Raw genomic sequence first — 18,611 nt, 5'->3', positions numbered from 1 at the left:
CAGAAACAGCAGTTATCACAGCTCAGGAACGCCGGGCTCGAGCACTGCTGTGCAGAATGAGACCGATCGCTGCTATTGGCTAGTTACTCACTGACTAGCCAATAGCGGCGATCGGCGAGGCGGGACCATAGTAAATGGTCCCGGCCCATTATGCCTTGATAGCCTGCTGTCAGAAACAGCAGCTATCACAGCGCATGAACGTGAACATGAACGTGAAAATAGGCCGGTGTAGGTGTAGCTTTGTTTTTAACATTTATGACTGTTATCTGCCTGGTAATGTTGAAAATCTCGTTTTCCCTTTTCCTCTTAGGCCTCATGCACACGACCGTAAAAACACCCGTTATTGCGGGTCGTAATTACGACCCGCAATAAAGGGCTCATAGACTTGTGTTAGCCACGGGTACCTTCTCGTTTTCTCACGAGAAGGTGCCCGTGCCGTTAAAAAAATAGAACATGTTCTATTTTTCTATTTTACGGGCCGTGCTGCTATACTTTTTAATGACAGCACGGCTCGCAAAAGCGGCCGGCTGCCCGCGGCCGGCCGTGCCCTCCCGTGCTCGTAATTACGAGTCGTAATTACGAGCACGGTCGTGTGCATGAAGCCTTAGCCTGAGAGCAAGGTTTAATCAGCAGCCCTCTCATAAATGCTTTATGCGCATTCCACACAGTAAAAGGGCAGGGAACTGAACCCACATTTTCTTCAAAGAAAAGGGTCAGTTCTTTAGACAGTTTTGCGGCGTGATCAGGGTGGTGGAGTATATAATCTTTCAAGCACCATTGTGACGGGTGGGAGAACAACATTTTTTCATCTATATAGAGCGAGATTGGTGCGTGATCGGACCATGTTATCTGTCCAATTGCCGAAGCTTGTGACTGTAAAAGTACCCTGTTGTTTACCAAGAACATATCAATCCTGGAGTAGGAACCATGTGGGGGAGAAAAGAAAGTATAATCCCTCTCCCCCCCATATTGATATCTCCACACATCAAACAGGCCCTCCTCTGCCATAGTCGATGCAAAGGGGAAAGCCTGTCTATTTCTAGTGGTACAATCTATATCCGGGTCAATAATCATATTAAAGTCTCCACCTACAAGCAACATGCCTTGTGTTAAGGCTTTAATTTTTTATAACAGAGAGACCAAATAGTGATGTTGACGTTTATTGGGAAAGTATACATTAAAAATAGTATACAATATATTATTAATTTCACATACTACTCACAAATATCTTCCTTGGGGATCACTTATAAGGGATTTAAAAGTGAAGACTACTGAATTTTTAATAGCAATCATAACCCCCTTACGTTTAGCCAAACATGAAGAGGTAAAGATGTGTGGGAAAAACTTATTTGAAAATTTTGGGGTTTTCTCCGCCTGGAAGTGAGTTTCCTGCACCAATAAGACATCGCATTATAGAGCCTGAGGCTGGGTTCACACGACCTATTTTCAGGCGTAAACGAGGCGTATTATGCCTCGTTTTACGCCTGAAAATAGTGCTACAATACGTCGGCAAACATCTGCCCATTCATTTGAATGGGTTTGCCGACGTATTGTGCAGACGACCTGTAATTTACGCGTCGTCGTTTGACAGCTGTCAAACGACGACCCGTAAATGGACTGCCTCGGCAAAGAAGTGCAGGGCACTTCTTTGCCACGTAATTTGAGCTGTTCTTCATTGAACTCAATGAAGCACAGCTCAAGATTTACGAGCGTCACAGACGCCTCGTAAATTACGAGGAGGAGCATTTACGTGTGAAACGAGGCAGCTGTAAACAGTCTGTCTTTTCACACGTAAATGCCTCTCAGCGTGTGAACATACCCTTAGCTTCACGCCACAACAAGCTTCTCTTAAAAGGACTGTTAAGTCCCCTGACATTAAATGAAGAAAATTTTAGTACCATACCTACAGGTCGAGAAACAAGTACAAATGAACGCGTGGAAATGCCAACCAAACCCTAGAATCCTAACGTCAGAACCCTTCTTTCTAAAAAAAAAGCCTTGGGCAACATCCTTTTCTAAAAAGAAAAATTCAAAGCTGCCCAGTTATATACAGTGAAGGAAATAAGTATTTGATCCCTTGCTGATTTTGTAAGTTTTCCCACTGTCAAAGTCATGAACAGTCTAGAATTTTTAGGCTAGGTTAATTTTACCAGTGAGAGATAGATTATATTTAAAAAAAAACAGAAAATCACATAGTCAAAATTATATATATTTATTTGCATTGTGCACAGAGAAATAAGTATTTGATCCCCTACCAACCATTAAGAGTTCAGCCTCCTCCAGACAAGTTACACGCTCCAAATCAACTTGGTGCCTGCATTAAAGATAGCTGTCTTAAATGGTCACCTGTATAAAAGACTCCTGTCCCCAGACTCAATTAATCAGTCTGACTCTAACCTCTACAACATGGGCAAGACCAAAGGGCTTTCTAAGGATGTCAGGGACAAGATCATAGACCTGCACAAGGCTGGAATGGGCTACAAAACCATAAGTAAGACGCTGGGTGAGAAGGAGACAACTGTTGGTGCAATAGTAAGAAAATGGAAGACATACCACATGACTGTCAATCGACATCGATCTGGGGCTCCATGCAAAATCTCACCTCGTGGGGTATCCTTGATCCTGAGGAAGGTGAGAGCTCAGCCGAAAATTACACGGGGGGAACTTGTTAATGATCTCAAGGCAGCTGGGACCACAGTCACCAAGAAAACCATTGGTAACACATTACGCCGTAATGGATTAAAATCCTGCAGTGCCCGCAAGGTCCCCCTGCTCAAGAAGGCACATGTACAGGCCCGTCTGAAGTTTTCAAATTAACATCTGGATGATTCTGAGAGTGATTGGGAGAAGGTGCTGTGGTCAGATGAGACTAAAATTGAGCTATTTGGCATTAACTCAACTCGCCGTGTTTGGAGGAAGAGAAATGCTGCCTATGACACAAAGAACACCGTCCCCACTGTCAAGCATGGAGGTGGAAACATTATGTTTTGGGGGTGTTTCTCTTCTAAGGGCACAGGACTACTTCACCACATCAATGGGAGAATGGATGGAGCCATGTACCATCAAATCCTGAGTGACAACCTCCTTCCCTCCACCAGGACATTAAAAATGGCTCGTGGCTGGGTCTTCCAGCACGACAATGACCCGAAACATACAGCCAAGGCAACAAAGGAGTGGCTCAAAAAGAAGCACATTAAGGTCATGGAGTGGCCTAGCCAGTCTCCAGACCTTAATCCCATCGAAAACTTATGGAGGGAGCTGAAGATCCGAGTTGCCAAGCGACAGCCTCGAAATCTTAATGATTTACAGATGATCTGCAAAGAGGAGTGGGCCAAAATTCCATCTAACATGTGTGCAAACCTCATCATCAACTACACCAAGTATTAAGTCTTGTTTGCCAAAGGGATCAAATACTTATTTCTCTGTGCACAATGCAAATAAATATATATAATTTTGACAATGTGATTTTCTGTTTTTTTTTATATATAATCTATCTCTCACTGGTAAAATTAACCTAGCCTAAAAATTCTAAACTGTTCATGTCTTTGACAGTGGGCAAACTTACAAAATCAGCAAGGGATCAAATACTTATTTCCTTCACTGTAAGTAAGTTATGTACAAGAAAGCACATGTTAAAGGAACAGAAATAGAGAGAAAGTAAAAAAATAAAAATAAGTTGAGAACAATCATAGTGCGAATTTCGCACTGCATTCTCTTGGGGAAGGAGAAAAATGTAATGGAGAAAATTGCTCAATTAATAATATCAAGGTTAAGTTAACCAAATAAAGAATATATCGACACCACACTAGCTTTGGCCAGAAAACGACATATACAAAAAGTATCAGGTCATGTGATGCCGAGTCCTCACTGACTTCCAATCCAGGGGAAGTATGGAAGGTACATTGGCCTTCCCAGATCTATGAACAATACCAGGTATTTGGAATGTTCCATTTTTGTAGCAATGCTAACCTTTCCTCCACAGAAGTAGCAGTAACAAATGTCCAATTATACGTTATCAACAATTTTGTGGGAAAACCCCATTTGTACTTGATACCCATGTCACGCAAGATTTTCGTAACTTGAAAAAAGTCTCTGCGGGCTTGAAGAGTGACAGCTGAGAGGTCCGGGAATAGAAAAATATTAATGAAAGGAGGCGGGAGCGAACCTATTCTTCTAGCCTCAAACATCAGTCTCTTTTAGGGTATGTGCACACACACTAATTACGTCCGTAATTGACGGACGTATTTCGGCCGCAAGTACCGGACCGAACACAGTGCAGGGAGCCGGGCTCCTAGCATCATACTTATGTACGATGCTAGGAGTCCCTGCCTCGCTACCGGACAACTGTCCCGTACTGAAAACATGATTACAGTACGTGACAGTTGTCCTGCAGCGAGGCAGGGACTCCTAGCATCGTACATAAGTATTATGCTAGGAGCCTGGCTCCCTGCACTGTGTTCGGTCTGGTACTTGCGGCCGAAATACGTCCGTCAATTACGGACGTAATTAGTGTGTGTGCACATACCCTTATATGGAAGAAGTACATTCTAACCAACGTGTCTCGGAACGCCTTATCTGGTGCTGCTTTTGATTTAGGTAGTCTATGAACCCGATCTATTGTCATATCCAACTCCAAAAGGGACGGTATTATGGCAAGGAATAGTTTTCTCCAGGTAGGGAGCCAATTCAGTACTAGATACCTCCTCTGCTATACCATGGATTTTAATATTGTTACGCCTTGATCGATCCTCAGCATCTGTGACTTTATGCTTGAGCCAAATGACCTAATTTTCCAAGGCGTTATGGGCATCCACAAGTTCATTATGGGCGATTGTAAAGTCTCCCATCTTGCGTTCTAAATGGTCAGTACGCTCGCCCAATACATTAACGCTAGCAAAATTAGCATTCCTTTTAACGTATCCACAGCAATGGGGGCGTCAGAGGAGGGGAACTGATTGATATCGCAAGGTTCATCCGTTATAGATTGGGGCATCATAAAATCATCCACCCTTAATGATTTTTTACGGGCAGGGCTTTTAGTTGCCGGAGAAACCAAGGGAGAGAAGGTGTCCCCTCATGAGTCCCTATCCCCATTTGACGGTGAGGTAGAAATAGAAGCCCCATCCTCAGATGGAACTTCATCTTGTGTTTGTTTTTGTAAAGATATACTTGGAAACTGGCTCACCCCGTCTTGCAGGGCACCAGAAATTGCTGACACAGAATCGGCTTCCTGGGAAAGGGTTGGGTTAGCAAAATATTCTGTCAGCTTCCTAGGGGCAGTTCTACCCTTACGTTTAGTCATTTTGACTGTCCTTTTTACAAATTTTTACTTCTCTCCAATTTATCAGACATAAAAAAAGAAAATAGAAGGGCAAAGAACCCTCACTTCTGATACAACAGCCACTACAGCCGTCAAATTCAACCTCAAGTCCCAGCCAAAAACAGAACAGAAAAAGGCAGAGATCCTCCCAGTCAACACGGCACCAACCACAGCAACCTCCAAGCCTCCGGACAAACACAGTTAGACACGAGCAGAGTACAAGTTCAAATCACTGGATTACACCTTCAAACATACTACTAGTTCTCGTGAGTTCTTCCTCCAGGAGCACAGCACAGCCGCAGGCGAGTTCCCTTCAGGGGCGCCGAGACACGTGGTTACGGAAGTCCAACCTCCTTGTAAGTAAGCAGCAGATCGCTAAAGCCAGACCTCGCACCAGTAGTAATGTACTTCAAAATAGCAGGGATTTTCTTCAGGGGATACCTCTTTTCGAGGAGCCTCAGCTGACTCAGCAGCGGGATCAGAAGGGCTCAGCAGGATTGCAGCTTGGCGGGGTGGCTCAGCAGACTCAGTGGACTCAGCAGCGTGCTCAGCAGGATTACAGCTGCAGATAATCCCCCTCTGAGGGCGCTGGTGTCCGTAGTTCCAACAATCTGACAGTCCAGCCTCCTAGCGAACGGACGGTAAGTTGGCTGCAGGTACTCACACACCAGGCTGCAGATATGCACACCAGTAATTGCTTATTGTTTCCCCATGAGAAAGCTGTCAGTTTCGGGCGGTTAACATTTGATTGTGCCGCATTGAGCAAAAGCTGTAACACCAGCTAACTCATTCAGCAGCCATCACCTCAGCGGCTAGGCTCCACCCCGGATCGGACAATGCTGTGACTTCTATACATGTGACTTTTTGATCACTTTTCATTCCATGTTTTGGGAGGCGAAGTGACCAAAAAACTGCAATTCTAGCAATGTTTTTTTTGTTTCATTTTTTATGCCGTTCACAGTGCAAGATAAATAACGTGATGTATATATTATAACTGTCAGTTTTCCTCTCAACGATGCAAGAGGCGCGATGACGTCATCGCACCTCTTGCGTTGTTAAACAGCGCTGATTGGCAGGGCAGAATGCCTTGCCATTCAGCATCTTTTAATGACGCAAGCGGTGCGATGACATAATCACGCCGCTTGCATCGTTCAGACCCAGCAGACTTGATTAGAAGAAATCAGGCATGCATTGCAAGAGGATAGCGCGGGAACAGGCGAGTATGTAAAGTTTTTTTTTTTCTGTTAAAAGTGTGAGTTGCAATATGAGTGCCACTATCTACAGGGGGGCTATATGTGGGGCACTATCTACAGGGGGGCTATATGTGGGGCACTATCTACAGGGTAGGTTATATGTGGGGTGCTATCTACAGGGGGGCTATATGTGTGGTACCATCTGAGGGGGGGCTATTTGTGGGGCACTATCTACAGGGGGATCTATGGTAGGCACTATCTACAGGGGCTATATGTGGGGCACTATCTACAGGGGGGCTATATGTGGGGCACTATCTACAGGGAGGCTATATGTGGGGCACTATCTACAGGGTCTATATGTGGGGCACTATCTACATAGGAGTGTATGTGGGGCACTATCTACAGGGGGATCTATGGGGGCCACTATCTACAGGGTCTCTATGGGGCCACTATCTACAGGGGGCACTATCTACAGGGGGCTCCATGGGGAACTATCTATAGGGGCTCTATGGGGACACTATCTATAGGGGCTCTATGGGGGCAGTATCTACAGGAGGCTTTATAGTGCTATATGTATTTACAATCGTAGCTATATGTGGGGTACTATCTATGGGGAGGCTATAATTGGGGCACTATCTAAAAGAAGGGCTATATGTGAGGCACTATCTACAGGGGGCTATATGTGGGGCACTATCTATAGGGGGCTATATGTGCGGCACTATCTACAGGGGCTACTATCTACAGGGGGATCTATGGTAGGCACTATCTACAGGGGCTATATGTAGGGCACTATCTACAGGTGGGCTATACGTGGAGCACTATCTACAAGGAGGCTATATGTGGGTCACTACCTACAGGAAGGCTATATGTGGGGTACTATCTATAGGGGGCTATATTTGGGGCACTATCTACAGGGGCTGTATGTGGGGCACAATCTACAGGGGCTACTATCTACAGTGGACTCTATCGGGGCACTATCTACAGAGGGCTATGTGGGGGCCACTATCTACATTGGACTCTATGGGAGGCACTATCTACAGGGGTTATATGTAGGGCACTATCTACAGGTAGGGGCTATATGTGGGGCACAATCTACAGGGGGATATATGTGGGGCACTATCTATAGGGTCTATATTTGAGCCACTATCTACAGGGGGCAATATGTGGGGCACTATCTACAGGGGGCTATATGTGGCGCACTATCTACAGGGGGCTATATGTGGGGCACTATCTACAGGGGGCTGTATTTGGGGCACTATCTACAGGGGCTTCTATCTACAGGGGGATCTATGGGGGCCACTGTCTACAGAGGGCTATGTGGGGGCCACTATCTACAGTGGACTTTATGGGAGGCACTATCTACAGGGGGCTCTATGTGGGCACTATCTACAGGAGTCTCTATGGGGGGTCACTATCTACAGGGGGTTTTATGGGGTCACTATCTACAGGGGGTTGTATTTGGGGCACTATATACAGGGGCTACTATCTACAGGGGGATCTATGGGAGGCAATATCTACAGAGGGCTATATGTAGGGCACTATCTACAGGTAGGGGCTATATGTGGGGCACAATCTACAGGGGGATTTATGTGGGACACTATCTACAGGGGGCTCTATGTGGGTACTATCTACAGGGGGCTATATGTGGGGCACTATCTACAGGGGGTCTATGGGGGTCGCTATCTACAGGGGCTCTATGAGGGCCACTATCTACAGGGGGCTCTATTGGGGGCACTATCTACAGGGGGCTCTATGGGGGGCAGTATCTACAGGAGGCTAAAGGGATATATGTGGTTCACTATTTACAGGGTTAGCTATATGTGGGGCACTATCTACAGGGGAATCCCTATGTGGGGCACTATCTACAGGAGTCTCTATGGGGGTCACTATCTACAGGGGGCTCTATGGGGGGCAGTATCTACAGGAGGCTAAAGGGATATATGTGGTTCACTATTTACAGGGTTAGCTATATGTGGGGCACTATCTACAGGGGAATCCCTATGTGGGGCACTATCTACAGGAGTCTCTATGGGGGTCACTATCTACAGGGGCTTTATGGGGGTCACTATCTACAGGGGGTTTATGGGGGCACTATCTACTGGGGGCTCTATCTACAGGGCCTCTATGGGGGCACTATATACAGGGAGGGCTATACTTGGGGCACTATCTACAGGGGTCTCTATTGGGGCACTATCTACAGGGGGCTTTATGGGGGCACTATCTATTGGGGCACTATCTAAAGGGGCTCTGTGGGGGCAATTATGTACAGGAGGCTTTATAGGGCTACATGTGGGGCACTATATGTGGGGCACTATCTATAGGGGGCTATATTTGGGGCACAATATACAGGGGGCTGTATGTGGGGCACAATCTACAGGGGCTACTATCTACAGTGGGCTCTATGGGGGCACTATCTACAGAGGGCTCTATGAGGGGCACTATCTACAGGGGGCTGTATTTGGGGCACTATCTACATGGGGTTTATGCGGGGCACTATCTACAGGAGGCTTTATAAGGAGCACTATGTATCTGGGGCACTGTCTACAGGGGGCTCTATGTGGGGCACTGTCTACAGGGGGCTCTATATGGGGCACTGTATACAGGGTGCTCTATTTGGGGCACTGTATACAGGGTACTCTATGTGGGCTCTGTCTAAATGAGGCTCTATGGGGGCACTATCTACAGGGGGCACTGTGTGTGTGTGGGACACAGTGTATGGTGCTATTATAATCAGAGACACAGTTTATGGCTCTATTATAATTAGAGGTGCAGTGTATGTGGCTATTATATTTAGGGGCATAGTGCGAGAATGGCAATTTTATCTTCGTTTATAGTTTGCAGAAATGTTTGAAAAGTGAGAAGTTGAAGACATCTAAACGGGAAACTGCAGAAATCGTCTGTAGCTGGGAGATGATATCATAAAGACCTGGACTGGATGGAGAAAAAAGAGAAAAAGAACTAGAATCTGAGAAGATGTCACCTGTGAGTCACTTAATAGAAATGTTTCTTCTGCCACTAATCAGTACTGTAGTCACTGTATGTTCTGCAGCGAGATGATGGGTGATATGATTTTTTTTTATGAAACAGCAACTCTCAGCATATTCTTACCATTGTTCGGGCCATGCTGGGAGCTGAAGTTTTACACCATACAAACCTATACGGCAGGGGTTGCACTAAATTGAGCTGTATTTGTGCTGGTGCTGTATTTATGTACTGAGCTTAGTTCTGGTGCTGTATTTATGCACTGAACTTGGTTCTGGTGCTGTATATATGTACTTAGCTTGGTTCTGGTGTTGTATTTATGTACTGTGCTAGGTTCTGGTGTTGTATTTATGTACTGAGCTTTGTTCTGGTGTTGTATTTATGTACTGTGCTTGGTTCTGATGCTGTATATGTATATTGAGCGTGGTTCTGGTACTGTATATATGTATGAGCTTGGTCCTGGAGCAGTAATTATATAGGATATATTTATAATAAGAAAATTGTAGGGCAGATGGAATTGTTTTCAATTCATTGTATATTTAATGGGAACCTGACGGTAGGTTTAACCCCTTGAACTGCCACCATGCGGTAATACATAACCTAACAATATTTCCGAACATTCCCCTGTACGTGTTTTATTAGATGCAGCAAAATCTATAAAATCAAATTTTAAAACGGCGCACACGATATGTTAACTACTTATTAAAGGGTCATGGGGCGGTGCCGCTATCCTGAAGAGTCACATAGTCCTGCCTCCAAGCCTACCTTTCCATGCTTGATTGTGATCCCCCTGGCTATTATACATTACTACCAGCCTCCTCTAACTTTCTCGGATGTGCCATTGCCTTGCACTTCTCGGGCATGCACCGTACAGCGAGGTGTACTCTGCCTGGCTTCATCGCTGCACCGCGCATGCCAGGGGGTTACAAAGCAACGGCGCATCTGCAAGAGTTGGAGGAGGCTGCTAGTGATGTAGAACAGCCAGGAGGATGTCAATCAAGATCTGGGGGGCACCATTTCAACTTTCGCCTCATGCAGCAGAAAAGCTAGAATCGACCCTGGGTAGTGCAAAATAGGCTTCCGTAGATGGCAGACCTGGAGGCCATTGTTAGGTCTCCATTTGCCATAGCAATCATCGGCAACCCCACGATTGCGTTGCGGGGGAGCGATGAGCTTAGATACCACGGTCGCTATTGATGGGGTTAAACGGTCGGGATCGGGATGCGTTTTACACGGACAGTCTATTGATTTAAATGAGAAATGTGTAATGTTTAGTTTCTCCTTTGAAACTGAGCACCTGCTGCAGAGTTTCCTATAGCTGATCACTGCAGGTTCCAGCAGTGGAGCAACATGTAAACCACTTTTTGTGAGACCTTTTTAACAAAATGGAATTGTCCAAAGCAGACGACATTTAAACAATTGTAGCTTAATCGAAGGGCAATGCACATAAACAATATCTGCTACATATTTCACAGGAAAAATTATCTGCATGGTTGCAGATATATTGCTAAGTATGACACTTTAATGGACAGCATCCATTGGATCTGGGGCATATTGACATGTGTATGGCCCACTTTGGTGTGAGGTATTTTGCGTGATTCCTGAGTAGTCCAAGACAGAGAGACTCTTCGCCATTTCGGCTATGGCTCAGCAGAGAAATATGGTTATGTTATACTTATGGTATTAAAATCGTGTTACTGTCTGTGACCATTGCGCAACCTCAATGTTTCCCTATGGGGAAAAGGTCGAGAAAAAATGGCAGGAATTCTTTGACATTTTTTCCCAAAAGTAAATAATTAGGTCACACCTCGGTCTCGGTACTATGATTCTACACATAATTCCAGCTTTAGGCTATGTTTACACATCGCGATTTGTTGCAGATTTTGAAGCAGATTTTTGAGCAAATGTCAGAAGTGGTTTCAAAAGGAATGGGAAATATAAAGGAAGAACTTATACTTCTCCTACCTCCTGGATCCACTTCTGGCTTTTTGCAGACTGGAAATGAGACAAAGCAGCACCCGACTCATGCACCAAAAAAGAACGTTGCCGACTCGGACGCACTTCCAGGAAACAATTATAACACCCCACAGGACGCCCTATAGAACTATCCAAGCAAAACATAGATTTCAACTCCATGACCCACCTGATCAGTTTTGGACTTACGCAACCAACATACCAGACCAACATCCACTCTATGAACATTTGCATACTGCAAACCATCCATCTGCTGAGCGCTACTGGACACCAACTCCCCAATCCAAAAAGCTCAAAAAAAGCTCAGAGCAAAGGCTAACTGAAACGACAATACTTCATACTTAGACGTACAAATCTGCGGAAGAATTCCAAGAAGCTGTTCTAACAATGAAAAAGAAAACTCCCCCCGTTGATCAACTGATACCCGAGAATTCTCGCCTATAACCCCGCATGACATGTCTCAACAAAAATGACTGTGTACAATCCGGAATTCCACTAAATGTAAATTTGAAAAATGCCAATGCAGACATTTTTCTGTTCATAAGAGTTGCAAATGATCTAACAAAATACAGCAACACCGTCTGCACATCAGCCACTGGCACACCGACGCTCACAGAAGCGCACAAAGCATCCCACTCAGACCATACAGACCTGTAACTCGCCCAGGTAAGCCCCACTCACTGACTGCCGAATCAATCCTCCTGCTGTCCCAATGGCAGCGACCATAGTATCGGTGGACACGGTCTCCCCTGTTGTTCCACATCCGGTGCCAGCAGACAAAACCTATCCCACTGAAACCGAGACAGTGAATCAGCAACAGAATTCAACACACCAGGAACATGCACAGCTGTAACATGACAATTTATTCTAATGCAACACAAAACCAGATATCGCAACAAACGAACCACAAGTGGTGAAGGGACAGACTGCTTATTAATAACCTGAACCATCCCCGGATTATCACAAAGGAAACGCACCCGCCTATTACACAAAACCCTGGTCCACAACGTACACACCACTACAATGGGGAAGAGTTCCAGCAACGCCATATTTGAAAGAAACCCCGCCTGTTCCCACGACACATGCCATGGAGCACCACTGACCAGCACAATACGCACTAAAAACCATTAGAACCTGCAGCATCAGTGAAGATGTCCAAGTCAGCGTTTGAAACCTGGCGAGGACATCCACACCGAACGACAGTTAAAATTCTCTAAAAACTCTTCCCACACTGCCAAATCAACGTGCAAATCTGAGGACAACCTGACAAATTGATGAGGAAACTTTACCGCTGACATCACCAAAGACAATCTATGACAAAAAACCCACCCCATAGGAATAATCCAGCACGCAATATTCAATTTGCCTAGCAACGAATGCAGTTCTCGCAATTGAAGTTTGCGCTTCTGGCGATCTCTGCCGGCCATCTCAAGGAAGTCCGACAATTTATCCTCAAGTAATCTGCACTCCATTGCCTCAGTATCAATCATGATACCCAGGAATTTCACTGTCGTCACCGGACCCGACGTCGTATCCGGTGCTAAGGGGACTCTGAAACTACCAAAAAACCTGTTTAACTGTTTGTAACAATAACGCGCAGACCCGTGACCTATGGAGACCTATGCAAAGAAAATCATCAAGGTAGTGAAGGACGGATATGATCCCAGCTTCATCCTTCACTACCCACTCCAAAAACGTACTAAACGTCTCAAATAGCGAGCACAAAATAGCACAACCCATTGGCAGGCATAAATCAACAAAAAAAAACACTTTCCATGAAAAATCTAAAAGTTGAAAACTGTCAGGATGAACTGGCAACAGGCGAAACGCACCCTAAATGTCAATTCTTGCCAAAAGACCCCCTTTCCCAAAAACATGGACCCAATCAACAGCGGTGTCAAATGACGCATAAGACACCGAACATAAACCTCGGTCAATGCCATCATTAACCGACATACCTGAAGGAAAGGACAAGTGATGTATCATCCAATACTTATTGGGTTCCTTATTTTGGAACAACGCCTAGTGGAGAAACTTGTAAATCGGCCAGCAGCAAATCCCTTAAAGGAGCCGCCATCCGCCCAATTTCTACCTCTTTCAAAAGTTTGCCTGAAACAACTTGAGGAAGCGCTAAGGCGGAACGAAGGTTCCGGGAAAGCACAGGAGGCGCCTCAGAACTACAAGGAATTTGAAAACCCTCGGTAAAACCTTCGCCACTCTCCTGTCTGGATATCTACTAAGGTAAGGGGTCATTTTTCCCACCCTTACCGGGGTTACTATCTTTCTGGCTAACCTCACCCACTGTTCCCCTACCATTTTGCACAACTTTTGTTGAGCCATTAGCCCCACTGCACTCGTGCTTGTAATTGCACGCGGCACCAAACCGGCACTGACCTTCATTGTATTGCCAGCAGCAACTCTTTTTGATAGCTGCCGACAATACGGTTGCAGATGAGGAACCGAAGGCATCGCCCTGAAAGGGCTGGTGTCCCCCCAAGGAGACACCATAAGCTTCATCCACAGGCCTATAGCCTTGTGATCCCACCGCAGACCAGGGCGAAATTATTCGTCATAACCTAGCCACGCCATCCGGCCATACACCCTATAAACCTCTCCAATAGAAAAAGCGCAGAACAGTGTTCTGGCATCTTCTCCCCAATAACACTATTCAAAATAGAAAAGGCTTGCACCCAGTTATAAAAAGAACGAGGAATAAGGCGAAAATGCCCCTCCGCTCTTCTTCCACTTTCTTACTCTCATTAGCCTTTCCTCTATCCAAATTAAATTTTTCCAATGGCAAAAGAGGGAATATCTCAACATATTCATCACACCAAATGCGCTCTCTATCTTCTGTCTTAAGGTGGGCACCCAAGGGGCCTTCAAAACAAACGTACATTTCCCCTCGCAATACATCCGCCAAATGAACCCCAACAGGATGAACCGCAACAGGGGCCCCGCCCACACTGCCAGTAAACTCAGAACCAGGCGAGGCAGCCACCACTACTGAACTGCACCACACCGCCAGGACACATGGGGAACCGCAAGAGGAGGACCCTCGCGCTGCGCTAAAGCCGCCCTGACACTAACTGTGCCACTATCTGACCCAAATAGGGCATGGTTAAGCCAGGGGAACTCTGCTTAAGCCCATCCCCCACTACATCGCTAACAGGTCCTTGCAAATAACATACAAACACAAAGGGGCACTCACCAGGCCGCCCCATGGTGACAACCCGACCAGCAGAAGCAGACCTCTGACCTCTGCGGCAGACCACTTCACCGGCCGGAACATCAGCAGGTGAGGAAGCCATCAGTTGAACTGGAGAGGGAGGCGAGCTGGAAAACTTCAGCAGCCTTCCCCTTACGTGGATCGCGTCCACAACAGGGATTCCTTCCAGACCAGGAGGCCACGGCCCACAGCTTGCCAGTTTGCCCCTCGGCTGGAGGGTCCCCAGAGGGGCTCCCAATACGACGCCGAACCCCGAGTGTGATCAGGACTAAGGCGCTCCTGGAGGCCTTGACCTCCTAATGTGTCTGACCTCAGGGGGATTAGCGGCATCCCCCTGACCACCCATGAGCACGCCAATCAAACTGTGCCTGCAACCATGCCGGGCCACAGGAGGCTGCAGCTGCCTGAACTTGTGCAAAATGAGCCTCTAGGAAGCAAAAATACTAATTCTGAACAATTCCTTTCTATTTGCAGGTGAAATCAGGAGAGAGGCCCAGGATGAACGCTCACTGACCAGCTCCTGAAGAGAAAGAGGAAGATGCACATACATTCCACCCATTAGGAGCCCTGCAGCTCCTGACTCCCCCTACGTTTAGTTTAAAGGTAAATAAAAAAAACGTAACCCTTACCTATACCTGTACACCACCCTAGTCATGTTTCCCTCTGTGTTAACTCCGCTCACTCTTAGGGTATGTTCACACGGCCTATTTTCGGCCGTTTTTCAGGCCGTAAACGCCCGAAAAACGGCCAAAAAATAGGCACCAGAATGCCTCCAAACATCTGCCCATTGATTTCAATGGGAAAACGGCGTACTGTTCCGACGGAGCGTTTTTCTCAGCTTTTTTTACGCGTAAAAAATGGCAGCGAAAAAGAAGTGCAGGACACTTCTTCGGACGTTTTTGGAGCTGTTTTCCATAGACTCTAGTGAAAAAAGCTCCAAAAGCGGCCGGAAAAAATGCGTGAAAAACGCAGCGAAAATCGCGAGTGGCACAAAAAAGTCTGAAAATCAGGAGGTGTTTTCTCTTGAAAACAGGTCCGTATTTTGAGACGTTTTTGCTCACTGCGTGTGAACATACCCTCACATCTAAATGGGGTATGTAGAAAACCATGCACATGCTGCAGAAACAACGCCATTCACATGTACGGGATAGATTTTTCGTTTCGGCTTTGATTAAAAATAATACCTCAAAAATGGCACCAAACTGCCCTATGTGAACCTGGCCTATAAGGATTTTTCCTTTCAGATTTTTTTTTTAAATCTGCACGTAATACACCTAATGTTCATTTGGCTTTAGGCTTGATTCACACACAGAGCGTTTTGCTGCGTTTTTGTTTGTTTTTCATGGCTTTTTTAATGGCGTTTCTTGTGCCATTTTTTTATGCGATTTTTAGTGCAGCAAAATGTTACATTAGAGTCTACAGATAAAATATGACATAAACTACACACAACTGCGTTCTGGTCTGTGGCGTTTTTGAGGTAATTTTATGGTCCGTGGCGTTTTTTTCCACACGTTTTCAAAAACACCAGAAAAAAGCATGTACAAAATTACACCAAATAAAAAACGCCACTAAAAACGAATGTTTTATTTGAATAATGCCAGCGTTTTTAGCAGCAATTTTTGACGCAGTTTAAAACACAAGAAATGTTTTCTGTGTGTGAAAGAGGCCTTAGGCCAGGTTACCACATAGTGTAAATGCTGCGGAATACCATAGCATTTACAGTAGCAGAAAAGTGGATGAGATTTAGAAAATCTCATGCCCATGCTGCGGAAAAAAAACGTAGCGTAAGCGTTCAGAAATTGGCCTGCGGTGTGGAATTTGAATCTGCAGCATGTCAATCCATGCTGTGTTTATTCGTTGCTTTTCTGTTGCGGGTTTTTACTATTGAATTCAATGGGGATGCAAAAGCCGCAACAGAAAGTGTTGAGACTTTCGCAACTCAGGAAAAACAATCATACTTTCCCAGAACTCTCTCCTTCTTCCTGCAGCCAATCACAGGCTGCAGCGTAACATGGTCTGCAACGTCATCTTAGGAAGCCGGACTACGTGCAGAAGAGGTGGAGGGGGTATGAAAGTTATTTTTTGTTTTCCAGCGCTGCTTTCCGCAGCGGAAATTTCGTCCGAAAAACCGCAGGGCCAGTTCACACAGAGTTTTTTGGCGAGTTTTTTTACGCGGAAACCGCGCTGCAAAATGCGCCAAAAAATGGCCAAAAATGCCTCCCATTGATTTCAATGGGAGGCGGAAGTGTTTTTTTTCGCACAAGAGGAAAAACCGGCTCGCGGGAAAAGGGACATGCCCTATCTTCGGGGCGTTTACGCCTCTGACCTCCCATTGACATCAATGGGAGGCAGAGAAAGCGTATTTCGTGGTGTTTTATGCCCGCGAAAATCGGTGTGCTGAACTCAGCCTTTCTGTTTCCTATAAATCAGGCTGCCTTCTTTGAAAGCACAGTCTATTTTTATTTTCAGCTGACAAATACTGCAGGAATTTAATCTACTATATCCTGTGTACAGACACCAAACTTGTTCACAACAGTTATGTAAGTCACTTATAAATCACATACACTAGTTTCGTCTCTGCTATTGTTAAAGTTTGCATTTTTGGTGTTCATTCACAATATGTTTTAATGTAGACTCCTGTGGACAGATTTCCAAACCAGTGCACCTGCTATTCCAAATCTGGTATTCATTCTGCATAGGAATTTTACAGGGGTGGGACAGGTTGTTTTGGTTCAAACCTGGCAAAATGCACCCCCCTACCTTTAACCCGTTAGTGACCGGCCCATCGTGTTTTTACATCGGTCACTAACGGGCCTTATTCCGATGCCATAGACTTTTTACGTCGCGGCATTGGAATAAGTAAACAGAGCAGGGAGCTGTCAAATCTCCCTGCTCTCAGCTGCCAGAGGCAGCTGACGGCTGGGAGCGTCCCTGCTCTGCCGTGTGAGATCGATATTAGTATCAATCTCACCCGTTTAACCCCTCAGATGCGGTGCACAATAGCGTGCACCGCATCTGAGTGGTTTTGGAGAGAGGGAGGGAGCTCCCTCTCTCTCCCACCGACACCCGGCGATACGTACGCCGAGTGTCTGTGTCTCCAATGGCAGCCGGGGGCCTAATAAAGGCCCCCAGGTCTGCCTGGAGTGAATGCCTGCTAGATCATGCCGCAGGCATGACCTAGCAGATGCCTGTCCGTGTTAAACGGACAGGCAGTAATACACTGCAATACAAAAGTATTGCAGTGTATTATAAATGCGATCGCAGAATCGCATATTATAGTCCCCTAGTGGGACTAGTAAAAAAGTGAAAAAAAAGTTTAATAAAGTTAATTTAAAAAAAAAATGTGAATAAAAATGAAAAACCCAGCTTTTCCCCTTACAAAATGCTTTACTATTAGGGTATGTGCACACGATAGCAGGCATTTACGTCTGAAAAGACAGACTGTTTTCAGGAGAAAAAAGCTGCCTCGTTTCAGACGTAAATGCTCCTCCTCGCATTTTGCGAGGCTTCTCTGACAGCCGTAAATTTTGAGCTGTGCTTCATTGACTTCAATGAAGAACGGCTCAAATTACGTCTGAAAGAAGTGTCCTGCACTTCTTTTGACGAGGCTGTATTTTTACGCGTCGTCGTTTGACAGCTGTCAAACGACGACGCGTAAATGACAGGTTGTCTGCACAGTACGTCGGCAAACCCATTCAAATGAATGGGCAGATGTTTGCCGACGTATTGTAGCCTTATTTTCAGACGTAAAACGAGGCATAATACGCCTCGTTTACGTCTGAAAATAGGTTGTGTGAACCCAGCCTTAAAAAAACAAAATAAAGTTAAAAAGTTACACATATTTGGTATCGCCACGTCCGTAACGACCCCGACTATAAATCTATTACATTATTTAACCCGCACGGTGAATGCCGTA

At 45.6% G+C, this 18,611-nt stretch overlaps 1 long non-coding RNA gene across 2 annotated transcripts in view; it reads left to right on the top strand.

The window, feature by feature from the left end:
* LOC142748976 (uncharacterized) overlaps window positions 1–18,611 on the top strand; it is a 442,387-nt gene that overhangs the window by 382,142 nt on the left and 41,634 nt on the right. For both annotated transcript variants that reach the window (XR_012882347.1, XR_012882348.1), the window contains exon 4: window positions 15,170–15,298. This is a non-coding gene — a long non-coding RNA (uncharacterized LOC142748976). The remainder of the gene's footprint in view (window positions 1–15,169; window positions 15,299–18,611) is intronic.

The sequence above is a fragment of the Rhinoderma darwinii genome, chromosome 3 (genome assembly GCF_050947455.1).
Source record: "Rhinoderma darwinii isolate aRhiDar2 chromosome 3, aRhiDar2.hap1, whole genome shotgun sequence".
NCBI lineage: Eukaryota > Metazoa > Chordata > Amphibia > Anura > Rhinodermatidae > Rhinoderma > Rhinoderma darwinii.
Note: the sequence above shows the minus strand (reverse complement) of the source record. Positions and strands in the feature narration are given on the sequence as shown.